This window comes from Mercenaria mercenaria, chromosome 18 (assembly GCF_021730395.1).
Source record: "Mercenaria mercenaria strain notata chromosome 18, MADL_Memer_1, whole genome shotgun sequence".
Classification (NCBI taxonomy): Eukaryota; Metazoa; Mollusca; class Bivalvia; order Venerida; family Veneridae; genus Mercenaria; species Mercenaria mercenaria.
In genome coordinates this window covers 12837300-12859766 of record NC_069378.1, presented here as the reverse complement: position 1 = coordinate 12859766, position 22467 = coordinate 12837300, and the positions used below count along the sequence as shown (strand labels likewise).

Sequence of the window (22467 nt, the reverse complement as noted above, 5' to 3'; positions counted from 1 at the left end):
TACTAAATGCTGGTCACTTTTGATAATATATTCTTCTAGTTTATAACCAGAATATTGCAATTTATTAAGACCGCGTCCTCTGAAATGGACGTTTTCGTGCCAAACTTCTACGAAATGGACTTTTATTTTCTTAATTGTGACATTAATTTCGATGATATTTGTATTTTCGTAAATACATATGATAGATTAAAGGTAATACTAAATACTGGTCACTTTTGATAATATATTTTTCTAATTTATAACCAAAATATTACAATTTATCAAGACTTCGTCCTCTGAAATGGACATTTGCGTGCCAAACTTCTACGAAATGGAGTTTTATTTTCTTAATTGTGACTTTAATTTCGATGATATTTATATTTTCATAAATCAGTATGATACATAAGAGGTAAAGAGGTATTCCAGTCCTTGAAATTTATTTACCCTATTGTGTTTGTTCTTAAATTTCAATAATTACTTGCTATTAAAACGGCCATGTTTCATAAAATTACCTGTAAAATTTCATACAGCGCGATCTTAAATTTTATTTTCGTTTTAAAAGAAAATAAATATAACATACTATGGGTATAAAATTCAGACTTTGGACCGGAAAATCCAAAAAAAAAAAAAAACAGAATAGAAAATGAATGAATAAACGGCAGTAATTTAAAAACATGGAGTAAAACAGGGTTTTTTTTTGGCAAATACACTCCTGTTAAATTACATACATAGATATGTTTAGCGAAGTGAAGAAGTGGCGCTCACTTGCCATTGGATAAAAAAATATGAGGGAGGTGCTTAACAGTGGTCATTTTAATTTATTAGTGGGCGGAATTGAAAAAAGCCTTCAAAAGTAATCCGTCATATCTTTTAATATAATACTTATAATAATATCTGATCTTCATTTGAATACCATTTAAAATTATTGAATATGCTATTATATGTATTCATATTTCCAGAAATAAAAAATAGCACTTAATAATACACTTCTAAAAACAACAAATTAATCCCCACGATAACCGTTGTTAGCAGTGATGATATTAAATTGTGAGTGAAATCTACTTTCCAGTTTTTATTAAGTAAAATAGTTTTTTGTCTTTTCATACGTACAACATAATAAAGCAATATATCATAGATATTCACTTGTTTCTTAAGGCAAGAAAAACGTGCAAATTATTTTTACTAATTCTTAACACTGAAAATTGAAAAGCGTTTGTAACTCGAGGTAGACTTTTTTAATTATAAAATTTATATATTTAACGTACTAAACTCATAGTCTTCCGTGGCGACAGCGGGAAAGTTTTTACGGCCGCGGCAGCCTGGGTTCAATTTTTGTCATGATTTGGCATTTTTATGATTGTTCATTATCTTCTGTTAATAAATTTTGCAAACTTCATTTCATAAATTTTTCGCAACTATTGAAAATAAACGGTATATCGATTTTACTATTATACACGTAATGTAATAATCAAATTTGTCAGTCCTGTATCTCGATTTGATAAATCCATATTTCCTGTATAATTTGTCGGGTCATGTGCAAAAATAATTAATATGTCAGCTTTAGTGCTTATTTTCTTATTTGGAGTTAATACATAACAAACAATCAAACAACTATTCAAAAATAAGTTGCTTACATTTAAAACAAAATGATAGTAAATACAATCCGTTTTACAATTTTCCTGGCACACTGGACAAACGTATTTCTTAGACATTTTGAAAAAATGCAACAGTAGGCCGCTTATTCGACAACGGGTGTATATATATATGTTTTTATTTAATTGGCATTTCTAACTTTTATAATTGTTATTATTAAACTTTCCTTTGACTGTATTTGATGTCGGAGCGGAAAGACATACACGCCGCACTCATCTACGGTAATTAGTAAGGTGACAATTGTAATGATACACACGTGGTCATACACACATGGTCATGCAAGAGGCATGATAATATACACCTGCATGCACAGATAAGTCAGGTGTGATAATCCAATTATCGGAAAATTACCGTTAAAAATCAAATGACCGGCAAGTTTAATTGATTGCAGTTTTTAAAATTTAAAATAAAAAAATCTTTATGACTTGGATGAACAATCTCGATAAATTTTGGAAGTATCTATTTGTCACTTTTAATGGAAATGTTGATGTCATAAAAAATAAAGTCATTATTTAAACTATCTAAGTTGTCTAATATTACTAATCTAAATATGTTCCGTATAAAATACTGATATCATTGAAATTAAAACCACAAGAACACTATATTTCGTACAAGATTTTGTAAAATAAATGTCCATTTCGTATGGCGTGGCCTTAATTTATTGTAATATTTGGGATTTACCATATGAGATGATATCTCTTTTCTATAATCTGTTTTTAATTACGGTAAAACCGATATAATTGAAATTAAAACCAAACTTTACATATAAAATATATTTTTGATACAAAATTAATTGCATGAATCAAAAATAATCAACATGTAGGTTTATCTCTTATGTTTTACATCTATGTAAGAAATTACCAATATCATTGCAATTAAAGTCACAACAATTAAGAACACATAAGTCCATTTCGTAAAAGTTTGGCAAGAAAACGTCAATTTTGCGAGGCGTGGCCGCTATAAATTGTAATATTCCATTTATAAATTAGATCGACATGTTATTAAAAGAGTCAAACATGCAGGTTAAAATCCCATCTATCATGTATGTCAAAGAAAATACCGATATCATCGACATTAAAGTAACAGTAAAGAAAATAAAAGTCCATTTCGTACAAGTTTGGCACAAAAATGTCCATTTCGTAAGACGCGGTCTTACTAAATTGTAATATTTCGGTTATAAATAAGATAAATTTATCATTTAAAATGACCAACATGAAGGTTTATCTATTATTTAATACATATTTTCAAGAAATTTCATATATCTTTGAAATTAAATGCCGCAATTTAAAAATAAAAGTCTATTTTGTATAAGTTTTAGCATGAAAATGTCCATTTCGTAAGACGCGGTCTTGATAAAGTGTAAAATTTCTTTTATAAATCGGACATATATATTATAAAAAAATAACCAGCATGTAGGTTAAACTCCCATCTATCATACTGATTTAAGAAAATACAGATATCATTGACAATAAAGCCGTAATTTAAATGATAAAATTCCATTTCGTAGACGTAAAGTCCATTTCGCGAAATGGAGTCCATTTTGCACTCTATCCCTACCATTTAAAATGTGAAATTAACTGATATTGTTAAAATTTAAAGTAATTCATGATTAGTATAGCGATATCACACTATTTTTAGAACTTTTTCAGATAAACATATGCAATATATCATTTTAAAGAGTATGACAAGACAAACATGAACCTGAAAAAAATTTGAAAATCGGACAATCCTAGCCAGAGTTATGGCCCTTTGAAATTTTAGACAACTGGATTTTATTCTGTCAGTTTCTGGAAAATTACCCAAATTATCAATTTCAACATTTTTTTCAAAAAGCATATAAGTGTGATACATCATTTTAAAGGGCATGGAAATACAATTCCAGAAATGGGCAACTTTTAAAAATCAAACAATATCAGCTAGAGTTATGGCCCTTAGAAGTTCTTAAAAATTATGCTCAATTTCTATGGATTTCGGTTAAACACAACAATATGATTAGTCTGATATATTGCAAAACAAATCAAAGATGTGTACCATAGTATGGTTCAAAGAACATGCTTAAACAATTGTAATAAAGTAACATTAGAATCTAGCATGTTAAAACAGAGTTATTACCCTTCCTGTGTTTTGTTATTAGCTCACCTGTCACATAGTGACAAGGTGAGCTTTTGTGATCACCCTTCGTCCGTTGTCAGTCCGTCCGTGCGTCTCGTGCGTCCGTCCGTCCGTCAACAGTTTCTTGTCTGCACGATAGTGGTTTCATTTATGATTTTATTTTAACCAAACTTGCACACAACTTGTATCACCATAAGATCTCTGTTCCTTTCTTGAACTGGCCAGATCCCATTATAGGGTCCAGAGTTATGGCCCCTGAAAGGGCCAAAATTAGCTATTTTAACATTGTCTGCACAATAGCAGCTTTATTTATGATTTGATTTTTACCAAACTGGCACACAACTTGTATCACCATAAGATCTTGGTTCCTTTCTTGAACTGGTCAGATTCCGTTATGGGTTCCAGAGTTATGGCCCCTGAAAGGGCCAGAATTAGCTATTTTGACCTTGTCTGCACAATAGCAGCTTCATTTATGATTTTATTTTAACCAAAGTTGCACAAAACTTGTATCACCATAACATCTTGGTTCATTTGTTGAACTGGCCGGATTCCTTTATGGGTTCCAGAGTTATGGCCCCTGAAAGGGCCAGAATTAGCTATTTTGACCTTGTCTGCACAATAGCAGCTTCATTTATGATTTGAATTTAATCAAACTTGCACAAAACTTGTGTCACCATAAGATCTGAATTCCTTTCTTGAACCGGCCAGATCCCATAATGGATTCCAGAGTTATGGTCCCTGAAAGGGCCAAAATTAGCTATTTTGACCTTGTCTGCACAATAGCAGCTTCATTTATGATTTGATTTTAACCAAACTTGCACAAAACTTGTATCACCACAAGATCTTAGTTCCTTTTCTTGAACTGGCCAGATTCCATCATGGGTTCCAGAGTTATGGCCCCTTAAAGGTCCAAAATTGGGTATTTTGGCTTTTGCAGCCATATAGAGACTTCATTTATGGTTTTATTTGATATAAACTTCCAAAATATCTTCAACAACAATAAATCTTGGAAAAATCAGATCCATTCGTAGGTTCCAGAGTTATTTTATATCTGATTACCTCCCCTGATTGTAATCAAAATGGATTTATATCAGTAAGTACTTATAGGACTTATTTGAAATTTCATTATTGTCATTAGTTGGACTGAGCCAATGAGGGTAGATAACTATGGACTGATTTTATGTGAAATTACCTCCCTTTATTTCAAATTAAAATGGGTATATCTCCGTAACTAATGAAGATACTGATCTGAAATTTCATTTATGTCAACAGATTTATTTGGCAGATCCTTCTTTTGTTCACTTACAATTTTTTTTTTTTAATTACTTCCCTTTTACGTTACTATAAATATCTTATTTTTAGTAACTTTTTTGTTATTGGCCATAGGGAAAAACCGAGACCACTTTTCTGTGGTACAACATGGATGGTACCTCCAATTTTTAGGTGTATTTTGACATATCTGTACCTTGCAAGAATTTGTTTTTCTTTTTGGTTAAATTTCTTCCCTTTGTTGTTCCTGTCCTTTGGATTTAGATATTTTTTCTGAGGACCTTCTTGTCCTCAAGTGCAGTGATAACAGGTGAGCGATATAGGGCCATCATCTAAAATTTCAAAGGGCCATAACTGTGGCTAGCACTGTCCGATTTTCAAAATTCTTTCAGTTTTGTGTTTGTCTTGTCACGCCCATGAAAATGGTGCACTACATAAGTATATTTGGCAAATCAGTCAAATTTAAACATAGCTTACTATTACACTATAATCCTCTGCTGAACTCAAACAAGTATTTCTAGGTCTCCTGCACTATTATCTTTCATAAGTTCATATGTGTATATGGCATGATCATTGTCAAACTTAATGTTGAACCACTGGCAGAATCCTGGAACCTGAAAAGAAAAAGAGTATATCTTTTATAGTGAGAAGTCTCCCTGTGCTTATAAATGTGGGATAGGCACTTATATCACAGTTATTTTTGGGGAGTTGTAGCGATGGCCGCGGTGTCATTTCACTTTTTATGGCCCAACTTGAGTGGAATATTGAATGCATGTGAAGTTGTGCGCTTCCGGTTCTGGAAAAGCTGACGGACAGTTGGGTATTTATTTCCAACTTGGGAACAAAATAAATTTCCTGCTTTTCAACAATTTGTGATAAAATATAATCTTCATAGATCTTTGGTACATTGCTGACGAAAATGTTTCTAAATTTACCTAAGAAATTAACTTTTAACTGTGACATTTATAAGATACATGTAGCATGCAAGACAGTAAGGCCTAATCAAGTTGTTTCTGGCTTCCTGATCATGCTGACCTACCCTAAAAATTAGCACTGTCCACCCCTGGTTTTTTCTGATTCATGTAAAATTCATCACGCTGTATTTTCAAATTAGAATAAATATGAGCCATGCCATGAGAAAATCAACATAGTGGGTTTGCGACCAGCATGGATCCAGACCAGCCTGTGCATCCGCGCAGTCTGGTCAGGATCCATGCTGTTCGCTTTCAAAACCTATTGCAATTAGAGAAACTGTTAGCGAACAGCATGGATCCTGACAAGACTGCGCGGATGCGCAGGCTGGTCTGGATCCATGCTGGTCGCAAAGCCACTATGTTGGTTTTCCCATGGCGCAGCTCATATGTTCTGACCAAGTATCTTTAGGCTTTGGCGAAAATAGAATTAAAAATAGAAATTGGTTACCTATCCCATTTTTTCCAGTATGAAACCAGAAACAGCCATATTGTTTAGGTATTACAACTATAAAAGCAACTAGGAGTAATATAACTGCAAAAAAGGCAAAAATAAACAAAACAAAAAAAAAACAACTGAAGCAATATAAATGAGCAAAAGTTGTTCTGTGAAAAAAACAGTTGCACTTTATCCCTGGAATTGCTGTTGGCAAATTTTCTGCAGTTACTGTAACCTCCAAACTATTGGCTGCAAGCTTAACAAGAACATTAACTTGTCAACTTTAAACTCTTCTCTTTTTTTTCTCAGCTGTCTGCACAGTGTCCATACATTTAACAAGAACCGTTACATGTAAACACCAAACTGTGTAAACTCCAAACTCAGTGTCATGCAGAACTTCAACTGTTTTGAGTACCTTAGAGACCACATAGCCTGTGTACCACTGGTTGCCTTCATTTGTGTTAAAGCGTATTCTAATGTTTGTGCCCACAAGCACTGGCCCATCATGGTCATCAGCATTTGGAAATTTCAAGGCATGAAATACCAGTTTCTTGACATTTTCTGTGAGTTCTTTAATTCTACAGTCAAGTTTCTTTTCTTTCCCTCTGATGTCTTAGAAAACAAGTAACAAGTAAACACTTTTCAAATCACTGTCTTTTGGCTTCTGATGTAGGATTTCCTTCCTGAATTTAAGTTGTGCCTTAAGTCTAGCTATCTTGTCTTTCTTGGTTTTATACATTAACATGTGCTGATCTACTTGTTCAACAGTTTGCCAAAGCCCCCAGTCCAACATGTTATTTGTGCAATTTTCCAACTTTTCAATTCTCCTCCTTTCCTTTGTCTGGCTTTCTAGAAACTTTTCTCTTAAAAGAGCCTTAAGTTTCTTTTCTCTTCTATTTCAGTTCTCCTCTGTTTGAACAAAAACCTAGTTTTCTTAACGTCTTTTCTGGCTTTGGTCATTAACTTGTCTTTTACAATTTCTTCTTTACTTTCCAACCACTTCAGAGTCTTATTATGACAAAACATTACATACGCTTCTTCAGCTATAGTGCTAATGTTCGGCTTCTCACGCAGAATCCTATCGACATGCCCAAAGACTGTCTCTGAAAACTTGTTGTTTTTTGGTACACCTCTTGTTTTTAGCTCACCTGTCACATAGTGACAAGGTGAGCTTTTGTGATCACCCTTGGTCCGTCGTCTGTGCGTCCGTCCATCCGTCCGTGCGTCAACAATTTCTTGTCTGCACGATAATGGTTTCATTTATGATTTTATTTTAACCAAACTTGCACGCAACTTGTATCACCATAAGATCTCGGTTCCTTTCTTGAACTGGCCAGATCCCATTATGGGTTTCAGAGTTATGGCCCCTGAAAGGGCCAAAATTAGCTATTTTGACCTTGTCTGCACAATAGCAGCTTTATTTATGATTTGATTTTTACCAAACTAGCACACAACTTGTATAACTATAAATCTTGGTTCCTTTCTTGAACTGGCCAGATTCCTTTATGGGTTCCAGAGTTATGGCCCCTGAAAGGGCCAGAATTAGCTATTTTGACCTTGTCTGCACAATAGCAGCTTCATTTATGATTTTATTTTAACCAAACTTGCACACAACTTGTATCACCATAAGATCTTGCTTCCTTTCTTGAACTGGTGAGATTCCTTTATGGGTTCTAGAGTTATGGCCCCTGAAAGAGCCAAAATTAGCTATTTTGACCTTGTCTGCACAATAGCAGCTTCATTTATGACTTTAATTTAATCAAACTTGCACAAAACTTATGTCACCATAAGGTCTCAGTTCCTTTCTTGAACCGGCTAGATCCCATAATGGGTTCCAGAGTTATGGCCCCTGAAAGGGCCAAAATTAGCTATTTTGACCTTGTCTGCACAATAGCAGCTTCATTTATGATTTGATTTTAACCAAACTTGCACACAACTTGTATCACCACAAGGTCTTGGTCCCTTTCTTGAACTGGCCAAATTCCTTCATGGGTTCCAGAGTTATGGCCCCTTAAAGGTACAAAATTGGCTATTTTGGCTTTTGCAGCCATACAGAGACTTCATTTATGTTTTTATTTGATACAAACTTCCAAAATATCTTCAACAACAATAAATCTTAGATTCCATGACAAATCAGATCCAATCGTAGGTTCCAGAGTTATTTTATATCTGATTACCTCCCCTGATTGTAATCAAAATGGATTTATATCAGCTGGAACAACTGATACGGGGACTGCAAACCGGCATTTATCTTATCTTATGCTGTCGTCCAATCGAAGCGTATGCCGTAGGTCATTCTGCTATTACTCAAACACTTACGCCTTACAGTTTAACTCGTCCTTTCAGTGAAAATCTGGGAAAGCATTTGTTGAATTTTTTGTTGAAAACAAAGGTTCTGCCATGAAATTATTGCCTGCACCTGTTTTTAAATGGAAAATATCTACATTAATGTTACTTTTCGCCCTGTGAAAATGGCTAAATCTAGACTTGTCTTACCCAGAGAGAAAGATGTTGTTTTTTACATGATATTTGCCTTGTTGATTCAGAGTATTTAGAACAAAAAAATAAGGACATATTTTAATGAAAATAGCAAGTCAAAACTGTAAACTGTTGCCTGAAAATATTTGTTTATGATATTGCTCTGTTCTTCACCATTTAAATGCGTGTTAAACCTTGATGATTTTCTGCAGTTTTATCTAAAAGTTCGGAATACTAAATGTAACTTCGTTGTCGGTCTTTTTTTAAAAAAAATATTGTTATTTTAATTTAAATACATTGTATTTTTCACACATCAGTTTTAAGATTAAATTTATTAAACTAATTTTTGGAGTTTAAACAATTTCATTTGAAACATTCCCTACGTTCAAGAAAAATGTTTGTTTCTGTATGTAGAAATCTGACATTATAAACAATAATTATAATTATGGATCTACAAGATTAAGAAAAATGTCAGCTTTCTGTTATTTTCCTTTTTTTTTTTTATTCAAATCCAACAAAAATCGGCCCTTTGATAAAGGTTTGAAGTTACGTGGTAAAATATTTCTTCAGGGAAGTGAGCTCGAGTTAATTCATAATAATTAAGCACATCACCACATGCAGTCGCATGCTGTTTTTGCTTCAGAATCCCTTTAGATCAATCTCTGATCATCTAATTATCGCCACTTAACATGTGACTGGTAAACCCTTTGAACAATAAGTGTTATAGCTCCATGATTAACATGAGGTAATATGCTAATTACACGCTAATCGATAGTGGCGAAAACAAAATATCGATCGCTAACGACTGGTCGATATTTACAGGTATGGACGACAGCATAATACAGATAAATGTATTGATTTATACGGAGTTTCTACTCCCCGTATTAGACCTTCCTGATATCAGTAAGTACTTAGAGGACTTATTTGAACTTTCATTATTGTCATTAGTTGGACTGAGACAATCAGGGTAGATAACTATGGACTGATTTTATGTCAAATTACCTCCCTTTATTTCAAATTAAAATGGGTATATCTCTGTAACTAATGAAGATACTGATCTGAAATTTCATTTATGTCAACAGATTTATTTGGCAGAGCCTTCTTTTGTTCACTTACAATATTTTTTTTTAATTACTTCCCTTTTACGTTACTATAAATATCTTATTTTTAGTAACTTTTTTATTATTGACCATAGGGAAAAACCGAGACCACTTTTCTGTGGTACAACATGGATGGTACCTCCAATTTTTAGGTGCATTTTGACACATCTGTACCTTGTAAGAATTGTTTTTTCTTTTTGGTTAAATTTCTTCCCTTTGTTGTTCCCGTCCTTTGGACTTAAATATTTTTACTGAGGACCTTCTTGTCCTCAAGTGCAATGATAACAGGTGAGCGATATAGGGCCATCATGGCCCTCTTGTTTCACATTTAGATGGAAAAACATCTGCCCATTCACCCTGTTGGAGAAAATCACTGAATAATATTTTCACAGCTTCCAGTATTGCTGGCAGTAATGTACTCAGTATTGTGATAACCTTTTCATCATGTTCCCAGGGCTCCACTGATTTCTTGAATATCATATTTTTGTTCAGTATATCTTCATTTGCAAACCACAGTACAGCCTACCATTAATAAAGTCTTGCACATTCAATACAGCTTATTCAATGAAGACAATGATATCAGTGTAATATCTAGCACTGTCAAAAATATGAATTTCCTTATCTTCCAAAAACACCCAAAGGGGTGTTGTTATAAGGTGAGAAATGAGTCCTAGTGCCTTAACACCAGCCAAATATTCTGGTTTACAAATGTCATGATATATAGATTTCAGCAAGCCATTTGAGCAGTCTCCTTTTAGGTAATCAGTAATTTTCTCGTAGAAAGAAAACACTTGAAGCATTAGAAAATAAAATATTGAAACGGTTTCCATGAAACCTCTGAATAGGCAGATTGTTTTCTTTCAAGAAGTCTTTCACAAAAACCTTGAAACTACCATAAACCCCACACTTTTCGTCTTCCCCACAAGAAAATGCCTTACTTGCAGTTCTGATTAATCTTGTAGTGCCTGACTCTTTAGCTGTCTTAAAGTGTGGGTCTGATATAGGAGGTTCACCATCAAAAAAAGCTTGCTCCGCAAGTTGCACTGAAGTATTTGCAGTCTCGGCTATATGCACAAGTGCATGTAATCCGCAAAAAAAGTTATTGAGTTTACTGACAACCTACTGTTCAGCATATGACATTTCATACCATGCTTGGCCAAGCTCTTCCACTAATACAAGCTTTCTGTAATCTAACAGCGAATTAAACTTCTTTTGAGTTGCTGTGCGATCGGACATAGTTGAAACAATATTTAGCAAAATATGTTTACTAACTGGATTAACAGTCTTTTCACTAACACAATCAATGTCTGTCAAAATATTCTGTAAGGTTGACAGAGTATCTTGGCCCGACTTTGTAACCATTTGTCTTAACCCGAGTACATACAGTTGTCCCTCATCATCACAAATGTGGAAACCTTCCAATTTTTTCCCATATTTGGAAGTTTCATCACTTAAGAGGCACATATTACTTTTCTGCACTAATACATCAGCCATTTGTTTTTGAGATAAAATTAATCGTTGTATATTCATATTGTTCCCAGTAGAGAGGCAAGGCAATCTGTTAGGTTTTAAATTTACCAACTTCAAAACAGTTTCAATCACTGGTGTAATTTTACTGGTAGTGACATTCAAGCCAAGTAATGCATAAATGCATTGTTGCGCATCTCTATTATAAACTTTGGCATCTTCATCATACAAAGTAACGGTATCATTGTTCTGAAGAGACATGAGATACTCATTTGATTCAACAGTTTCATTAAGAGTCTTAGAAAGTTCATCTGATGTTACAGTTTTTTCAAGTATACTCTCTTCAAGTTCACTGTTTCTGTTTTTCAGCGCTTCTACCTGAGCTTTAAGTGTCTCAACTTGTTTCAGTGCATAAGTTTTTGAAGAACTTATTTGCTTTAGAGTGGTATTTTTGGTAATTAGAAGTCTATTTAAATGTGACACTTTTTTCTTTAAATTTCTTTTGTCTTTCAGTAAGCTATTGTAACGTGACAACCTTGCTTGTCTAATGCCTAATTTGCTTTTAAGGTCCTTATTTTCATTAACAACCATCTCGCACTTATCCTGAATTTCTTTAAAATCTGAAGCAAGTGTCATGGTAACAGATGAAGCGGTCTCCTGTGACATATTTTCATGTATTTTTTCAGAAGCAGTCTTCTTTACAATTTCTTTTCGTTGGGGGAATGTATAACTTTCATTTAAGAATGAGTTCATCTTTTCAGCAAATGATGGTTTCCTCTTTGACTTATTTTAACCCTATAACCATTTAAAACTTTTTCCAGTGACTTTGATAAAGACTGTTCTTTGCAGTCAGAACCACCAGTTTTTCTCAAAAAAGACAGACTGGCATCCTTGCCTTCACTTAAATAAATGTCAATGATTTGCTTCTTCTTAATTTCAGTCATTCTGAATGAATTACAAATCACACTATTAAAGAAATAACTGTCTGTGAAAAAGCCTCATTGCTTTGTGAACTGCCGGAGTTATTACCGCAGAATACATTTTTAAAGCCAAATGTTAGAGTTTCAATGTTCTCAGAAGTTTGCACGGCTTCACATGGCTTAAACAAAACACCTCTTAATTGAGTCTGCGTGGCACGTTCAGTGGGGAATCTGGCCGGTAATTCTTCATCGGCCATAGTTGCACACCAAAAAAATGAGCATATGTCTACAAGACAGCTGTTATATCATAATAAGTAAGCTCTATATCAAGGTCATCTGATTCATCAGTCTGAGTAGCTACAATTTCAGAAAGACATGAACTTAAACTGTCGTGTGTTGATTCATCACTGCTAAATAATGATTGTGAATTTTCATTGACACAGTTATTATCTACATGTATTTGTTGTTCAACATTCAAGTGCTGTTGTGACGGTTCCACTCTGGCATCAATCTGAGAACAATCGCTATGTGACACTGACTGACCTGGAACACGGCCTGTAAACACTGGCTTGTCCTCTTTGAGGAGATGAGTTGAAAAAAGAGCCAATGATACTTCCGAGGAGGCGCTAATGACTGGAACTTTATGCAGAATGTAAACAAAGGAGAAGGGTGAGTTGATTGTTACCTTTCGCAGATAAATGTAAGGCCCTATTTAAAAAAATAGCCAGTGTAGTTCCACTCAGAAATGATTATACTTTTTATATATGCAGGCCATTTTGCAAGATAAATGCATTCCTTGACGTGAGAACTTTTGAAAGTTGGTAAATGGGACAAGTTCGAACCGAAAGTGGAGATTTACCCATATATTTCGCCCTAATTTACACAAATAAGAGTAAACATAAATTGTACCAATTTTTCCCATAATGGTATGTTAAATCTGAATTATTTATGTGTTTTAACGGTGGGTTTTACCCCTCTATGCTCAATTGTGGCTAAGAGGTGGAGTCAAAGCCTTGAAGGAGGCGCAAAAGTCCAGAGTTGGAGCCACTGACCAGTTCTTTTCCTGGGTGATTAACACTCGTATAAAGCGTTTTCGTTCTCGCAATGTAATATCTATTTCGTTTTATTGTTTGTAATTTGATGCTTGAAATTGTATTATACTACCCAAATGCACAATATGTATCATCAATATAGTTTAATTATTATTTATTTCCAACCTATGACACATACTTTACCTAAAATGACAACAGCTGTCCATAAAACAGCACACTCGACCTTTCTCAGTGCTTGACTCTGAATTAGAGCTTTGCCAGTAAAAAAAATTAATTTATAAAACTTAAGAATCTAAGTTAAAAAGGGATATAACTCTGTCAAAATTCAAATAAGAGTTATAGGGATTGTTTCTCCTGGTGTAGACTTTGATAGTAAATAACTGTTTTAAGTTTCAAGTCAATAGCTTTTATAGTAACAATGATATATGATGCTGTCAAAAGGGTTAACCAAAAATTCTAAGTTAAAAAGGGGCATAACTCCATCAAAATTCAAATCAGAGTTATAGGGATTGATTCTTGTGTAGACTTTGATAGTAAATAACTAATTTAAGTTTCAAGTCAATAGTTTTGACAGTAACAGAGATATTTGACTTTATAAAAATATTAACCATCGGCGGCCAGTACGAGTGCAATAGCTCTACTTTTCTTCGAAAAATTGAGGTAAAAAATCTGTATGTATGTATCAGTGCAACGGCTACACAGTTTAATGTTAAATGGTCAATTTTATTTTAAATGTTTATTGTTCGTTCCAGATGGGTCTGTTTAAAGGCAAACGTAGGAAAGGGTTATCATTGACAACGAAAAAGAAAGATGGAACATACAAATGTAAAAGAAAAGAAAATAAAACCCAGCAAAATACATCAAATTTAGACATTTAGAAACGTAACCACGAGCATCCCAGATAAAAGAAGCGCAAGAGAACGGCTGTCACCAGCAATAAAGTGAAAACATTCAGACCTCATTTGCACAAAAAATGTATTATCACCGATTGTTCACTTGTACAATACACACCAGGACCGGAAATGGTAATACTTCTTGCGTAAATGATAGTGATTTATTCTGCACGGCCATTAATCAACTTAGTATGTGTGTAAATTAAGCATTTGACATTTGGTTTCATACTTGCTACTAAGTAAAATGTTTGCTTAAACTTTGAAGCGCTATTTCTGGGTGCATACATGGCGCTAAATACAACGTCCACGTGACATAAACATAATATCATTTTGGCGATTTAAGCATTGCTAGTCATGTTAGAATGTACACTTTATAAAACTCCCTCGGTATTTTTGCTAATATGTTTATTTTTTATCTTTTCAGTATATTTATGACTTTTCTAATTGAGTTTTTTGAAAGCATAAATAAAATCGAGTAAGGCAGTGATACTATATAATGTAAATATAAGAAATGATTTTTTCGGTATTCCGCAGAATAGGATCGGCAAATCAATGAATTGCGCTAGCTGGAAATTAAGTATCAACATACATGTTTCCTTACAAACGTTATTTAAGTAAATTAGAAAACTGTATTGATTTTATAATTCTGTAACTGTAAGCTCAGTAACAGTCAATACCCATTCGTACTACGTAGCATTAACTAAAAACAAAGTCTGACAGCAAATATTGCCTCAACAAATGGCACCCTATTTACAAATTCCCAGATCTAAATAATAACTTAATATGACTTTGACTGCAGAACGACTGACAAACGGATGAGGATAAGACAAAAGCTATATGATACATGCGGTTTGACCGGGGAATAAATATCTAGCGTTTTCAGTTTCATTGTTATCGTTAGAACATCTGGGAGAAGTAATTTGAGTGTTAGCATATTCATATATGTTATTGAATTAAGCAATTTACAAGTAAACAAATATATTTATTTAGCATTTGTAAGTACCTAGTGAAGCACATATTGCAATTGCATTTCAAGACAAAGTTAACACTATTAAAAATCCAAAATGCATTGGGCATGAAAACTGTGCATTAGAAAATGTCCCTTTCATAGAAAATATCAAAATTATACAACTTATAACGCCATGATAGCCCATCATTAGACAAATGCAAAAGAAAAGAGAAGTGCAAATATATCAGAATACATTCTAAGGAAATGAATAGGGTGTTGTTACAATATCATCCATCAGATGTTTGTCACAATCCATTTTTTCCAACTTTCAAAAGTTCTCACGTCAAGGAATGCATTTACTTTGCAAAATGACCTGCATATATAAAAAGTATAATAATTTCTGAGTGGAACTACATTAGCTATTTTTTTTAAATAGGGCCTTATATTTATCTGAGAAAGGAAACAATCAACTCGCCCTTCTTCTTTGTTTACATTCTGCATAAAGTTCCGGTCATTAGCGCCTCCTCGGAAGTATCATTGGCTCTTTTTTCAACTCATCTCCTCAAAGAGGATGAGCCAGTGTTTACAGGCCATGTGGAACGCTTCCTGATTCTGAGTTAAGGGTAAAGCTGTCTTCATAATCTGATAAATCTCCCAAATTTTTCCAATTGATATGGCGTATTCAAATTCAGACTATGTGACAGGTCTGCTGGTGTATTAAAATTCAAACTACCGGTATGTGATGGCACCTGTGACTGCTGACTACAGTGAAGTGAGGATGATGGCTGAAAAAAATTAGTCATTACATGCTAATGCTAGTCGCTAAAGTTAGTAACTAGCCAGCAGGGGTTTCCACAGCCCATTTAAGTGTTGCATGTTTTTGTGCGGATTTCACAAAATGGTTATTTTTGCACTTGAATTTCAAGAAACATATTAATTGTCGAAAAAATGCTACTTAGTCCTCAACATTAATGGATTCACATACAGCTGATATCGATTGTCTTTTGCATCTGCATATTACTAAACCAGTTCTAACTAGTGGAAGTTGCTATGAACACTACTGAAAAAAATTCTGGGGAAACCCCTGACCTGAACTACTACTACAAGTACTGTTAGATCTACATTTGTTAATTATGTCTCCCACCACACAGTGGTGTGGGAGACATATTGATTTATGTCTCCCACCACACAGTGGTGTGGGAGACATATTGATTTACTCCAGTCTGTCTGTGTGTCCGTGTGTCTGTGTGTGTGTCTGTCACAAAGCTTGTCCGCACTCTAAGTCGAACATTTCTCATCCGATTTTCACCAAACTTGAACAAAATGTGTTTGACCATAAGACCTCGGCCAAGTTCGATAACTAGCCAAATCGGTCCAGGAGTCTTGGAGTTATGGCCCTTGAATTACCAAAAATCGGTCTTTTTACTCTTGTCCGCACTCTAATTCGAATATTTCTCATCCAATCTTCATCAAACTTGAACAAAATGTGTTTGAGCATGAGACCTCGGCCAAGTTCGATAACTAGCCAAATTGATCCAGGCATTTTGGAGTTACGGCCCTTGAATTATCGAAAAATTGGCCTTTTTACTCATGTCCGCACTCTTAATCAAACATTTCTCATCCGATCTTCACTAAACTTGAACATAATGTGTTTGACCATGAGACCTCGGCCAAGTTCGATAACTAGCCAAATCGTTCCAGGCATTTTGGAGTTACGGCCCTTGAATTATCGAAAAATTGGCCTTTTTACTCATGTCCGCACTCTTAATCAAACATTTCTCCTCCGATCTTCACCAAACTTGAACAAAATGTGTTTGACCATGAGACCTCGGCCAAGTTCGATAACTAGACAAATCGGTCCAGGCATTTTGGAGTTACGGCCCTTGAATTATTGAAAAATCGGCCTTTTACTCTTGTCCGCACTCTTAAGTCGAACATTTCTCATCCGATCTTCACCAAACTTGAACAAAATGTGTTTGACCATGAGACCTCGGCCAAGTTCGATAACTAGCCAAATTGGTCCAGGCATTTTAGAGTTACGGCCCTTGAATTACAGAAAAAAACTGTCTGTTTACTCTTGTCCGCTCTCTAAGTGGAACATTTCTCATCCGATCTTCACCAAACTTGAACAAAATGTGTTTGGCCATAAGACCTTACCCAAGTTCGATAACTAGCCAAATCCGCCCAGGCACTTTTGATTTGTGGCCCTTGAATTACTGATTGGATCCACTCATCCAGACCATCTAATTGGATCCACTCGTCTAAAATATCTAGAGAAACTAACATTTTTCATAGGGGCAGTTGTGGGAGACATGCGCTTTTCTCAAAAGCATCTCTAGTTTGGTATGAAATTCTCAGTTTCCGTAGCAATGTCATAACTATATCATAAACGAGACATAACTAACTGGCGGCCATGTTTTTTTATGGAATCTAAAAAATTCCACAATTCTGAAATGCGCCCATCCAGGAAACATTCTGGTGAAATTGATTAAAATCGGCTCAGTGGTTTAGGAGAAGATGTGGTTTGAAATTGTTGCTGGATTGACAACGGACATTCGATGATCCTAATAGCTCATATATCTGACCTTTGGTCAAGTGAGCTAATAATTACTGTATAATACAGGGGCGGATCAATTGTCCGCATTGCCCAGCTTGTCCAGAAACCGGCATGGGCAAGTGGAACTTCCAAGAATTTTACACAGTCAATTTTGTCTTGTCGTTCAGTAGGCCTACATACAAATAAATAATTCTAGGGTTTCGCCACCCACACGTATAACATATGAGCCGCGTCATGGGAAAAATTTAGTATGAGGAATGATAGAACAGTGCATGTTGCTAATACAGAGACAATTTATTACAGGTTCTTCTCATGTAACATCCTCATGTATGAATGTCCTATGAACTAGTTGTAATTAATCATTGCATAGTAAGTTGATTATCATACACAGTAAGCCTTTATACAGCTGGCTTTAATTCTTTAACAAGTCACTCATTAAGAACGTGTGCTTAACCTTTACCATGTGCCTGACACAATTGGTTCTGCCTTTGCAACCAGAGTAGATCATGATCAGATTGCATTGTTTGCTATTCAGTCAGTATTATTTTGGTAAGCATCCCTTTTAACAGTTAATGGTACTGTCCAAATTGAAAGACGGACATGCTCATTATAGTAATTTAGCAGGGTAAGGGTTAAATTAAACCACAGTCACACATGACTGAAAAATGATGAGATCGTACATTTGTACCATATCTAGTCTGGTTACTGGCTAGATAAAATTTTTTTAGAAAAAATAATTCTGTGATATTATTCTGACTTCATCAGTCTTGGTTCTGATTATCCAGTGTTTTAAGAAGAAAATGGGCATACTTATACATTTGAATAGCCTCAGGAGTTATCTCCTGTAAATAAAACAAAGGGTCTGAACACAGACTAGTACCATAGCCAAAAGCAAAGAAATGGAAATAAATGTAAATTATCATAATCAGAGTAAAAACGACTTGTTCCCCCCCCCCCCCCACCATGCCCCACCCAGCCCTCTTATTAATACTAGATTTACTTCAACTTTTTATATAAATGTTGATATAATAGCAGTATCTTCATGTGTGTTTTTACAGTTATATGGAGGAAGCCTGATACTGTAGAAGACGGAAGTTTTGTGCCTGAGATACCAGTCTTTAATTGTGGAGATATTGAAGTGCCCACAATAGGTAATGTTAGCCATAAACATTACTCACATTTAGCTTGACTACAAATTAAAAGAGTTTCAGTTGTAGCCATTTGTGAGGCATCCACTCACTAAAGTTTTGCATATAAGCAGGTTTCTTTAAAATGTCTAGCCCTTAGGGTTCAGACTTGACAGATGACTTTGGCATCATGAGATGTCAGGTGAAATAGCTTTTATTTTTATTTAAAATATGCCCCCTTTTAAAGGTGGTCAATCACATTTACAATCGTGCAACATCGGGCATTTCCATATACACCGGTAGCATAAAGGCCGAGGTGATTAGATTGTCACATTTAAAGAACATTTAATGCCATTTTTTACTTTTTGTATATTCTGGTAGAGATTTATTTAAGGAACAAAAAGACCCATTACATAGAGTTAGATTCCTGTTAGAAATGTATGTTTTATTATTTTTTATAAAAATTTGTAATTACTCCCCTTTAATATAAAAGTATTTAAAAAGCTGAGTAATTCATTTTATTATGCCCCCCTTTGAAAAAGGAGGGGTATATTGTTTTGCAGATGTCGGTCGGTCGGTCGGTCGGAATGTAGACCAATCCGTTTCCGGATGATAACTCAAGAACGCTTGGGCCTAGGATCATGAAAGTTGATAGGGAGGTTGGTCATCACCAGCAGATGACCCCTATTGATTTTGAGGTCTGTATGTCAAAGGTCAAGGTCACAGTGACCCTGAATAGTAAAACGGTTTCCGGATGATAACTCAAGAACACTTGGGCCTAGGATCATGAAAGTTGATAGGGAGGTTGGTAATGACCAGCAGATGACCCCTATTGATTTTGAGGTCAGTATGTTAAAGGTCAAGGTCACAGTGACCCTGAACAGTAAAACGGTTTCCGGATGATAACTCAAGAATACTTGGGTCTAGGATCATGAAAGTTGATAGGGAGGTTGGTAATGACCAGCAGATGACCCCTATTGATTTTGAGGTCAGTATGTTAAAGGTCAAGGTCACAGTGACCCTGAACAGTAAAACGGTTTCCGGATGATAACTCAAGAACGCTTGGGCCTAGGATCATGAAAGTTGATAGGGAGGTTGGTAATGACCAGCAGATGACCCCTATTGATTTTGAGGTCAGTATGTTAAAGGTCAAGGTCACAGTGATCCTGAACAGTAAAACGGTTTCCGGATGATAACTCAAGAACACTTGGGCCTAGGATCATGAAAGTTGATAGGGAGGTTGGTAATGACCAGCAGATGACCCCTATTGATTTTGAGGTCAGTATATCAAAGGTCAAGGTCACAGTGACCAGGAACAGTAAAATGGTTTCCAGGCAATAACTCAAGAACGCTTGGGCCTAGTGTCAGGAAAATTGATAGTTAGGTTGGCCATGACCAGCAGATGACCCCTATTGATTTTGAGGTCATTAGGTCAAAGGTCAAGGTTACATTGGCCAGGAACAGTTAAATGGTTTCTGATCTTCTTGTCCAAAACCATAGGGCCTAGGGCTTTGATATTTGGTATGTAGCAAAATCTAGTGGTCCTCTACCAAGATTGTTCAGATTATTTCCCTGGGGTCAAATATGGCCCCACCCCTAGGGTCACATGGTTTATATAGACTTATATAGGAAAAAACTTTGAAAAACCTCTTGTCCAAAACCACAGGGCCTAGGGCTTTGATATTTTGTATATGACATCATCTAGTGGTCCTCTACTAAGATTATTCAAATTATTCCCCTAGGGTCAAATATGGCTCCGCATTGGGGGTCACATGGTTTACATATACTTATATAGGGAAAAACTTTGAAAATCTTCTTGTCCAAACCACAAAGACTATGGCTTTGGTAATTTGTAATGTAGCATCATTTAGTGGTTCTCTACCAAGTTTGTTCAAGTTATCCCTCTCGGGTCAAATATGGCCCCGCCCCAGAGGTCATATGGTTCATATAGACTTATACAGGGAAAAACTTAGAATCTTCATGTCCATAACTTACATCATTCAAATTTGGACCACATGTATAGTTTTGAGTGGCAAGATGAACCTTGACATGAGTTGACCTTGATCTTGACCTAGTGACCTTCTTTCACATTTCTGTACCTACAGTCTTCAAATTTGGATCACATGCATAGGTTTGTGTACTGAAAAAAACTTTGACCTTGTTATTGACCTAGTGACCTACTTTCACATTTTTGAAGGTACAGGCTTCAAATTTGGACCACATGCATAGTTTTTTGTTCCAAAATAAAATTTGACCTTGATTTTGACCTAGTGACCTACTTTCACATTTTTGAAGGTACAGGCTTCAAATTTGAACCACAAGCATAGTTTTGTGTACTGAAATGAACTTTGATCTTGAGATTGACCTAGTGACCTACTTTCACATTTCTGAAGGTACAGGCTTCAAATTTTGGACTACTTGCATAGTTTTGTGTTCCGAAATGGAATTTGACCTTGATTTTGACCTAGTGGCCTACTTTCACATTTCTCAAGCTAGAGCCTCCAAATTTGAAGCACACGCATAGTTCTGTCTACCGAAATGAACTTTACCTTGAAATTGATCTAGTGACCTGCTTTCACATTTCGCAAGCCACCGCTTTCAATTTTGGACCACATACACATTGTTTTATACCTAAATGAAATTTGACCTTGATTTTGACCTTGAGCTAGTCTTGAAATTTGGAACATTCAAAAATGGCTCAGTGGATGGCGCCAAGATCAATCTGTAATCTCTTGTTAGGTTAATAGGCTAAAGGTCAAGGTCAGATTAAACCAGAATGGTAGAACTTTTGTTTACAGTGAGCATATAATTTCTGTTCCTTGTGCAATTACTGAATGCATCAAGGGGGGCATTTTGTGTTCGACGAGCTCTTGTTTCAATACAGTTTCTAGTTTTACGTTTGCATTTGATAGACATACCAACTATTTAACAATCTGAACCAAACGGCAAGCTTTAAATCTGTGTGTAGCTTCTGAATTCATTTATTTCCAATCTATCTTGGTTGCGCAACCAAGATAGGCAAAGGGAGATAATAATAATTTTTTAAACTTGCGTTTCTATCGAATTCCATCTAAATACATAATTGTTAATAAAAATATTTTACAAATATATTACAGTATATCTAATATTAATACCTTTCCTTAAATCAAATTTATACTTATGATAAAATAACTCTATCTTGGTTGGGCAACCAGGATAGGAAAATCAAATTTTAAAAATACCTCCAGTGAAAATCTAACTTGTATTAAGTGTTTAGTGAACATAAATGAGTGTAAATGATCAGATGTTAAAGTTACAAGCAAATCCCTTACATGGTCAAAGTCTGATTATCCACCTTTAAGATTTCCACAAATCTTTTGCATCTTTGGGTGACCTCCTTTGGCAAGTCCAGTTGCTGTGGCTACCGTTTTGAGCTCATCTGATTTTTTGAGAAAAAAAAAATTAATGATAGTTTATTGTCATCACTTGGTCAGCGTCAGCGTTGGCTGGTTAATTATGTCT

The 22467-nt window shown here is 35.1% G+C and overlaps 1 long non-coding RNA gene across 1 annotated transcript in view; it reads left to right on the top strand.

Annotated features, from left to right (window-relative positions):
• Positions 1 to 22467, top strand: part of LOC123538846 (uncharacterized) — a 45050-nt gene that overhangs the window by 5685 nt on the left and 16898 nt on the right. Inside the window, exon 2 of the long non-coding RNA XR_008368515.1 lies at positions 18898 to 18990. This is a non-coding gene — a long non-coding RNA (uncharacterized LOC123538846). The remainder of the gene's footprint in view (positions 1 to 18897; positions 18991 to 22467) is intronic.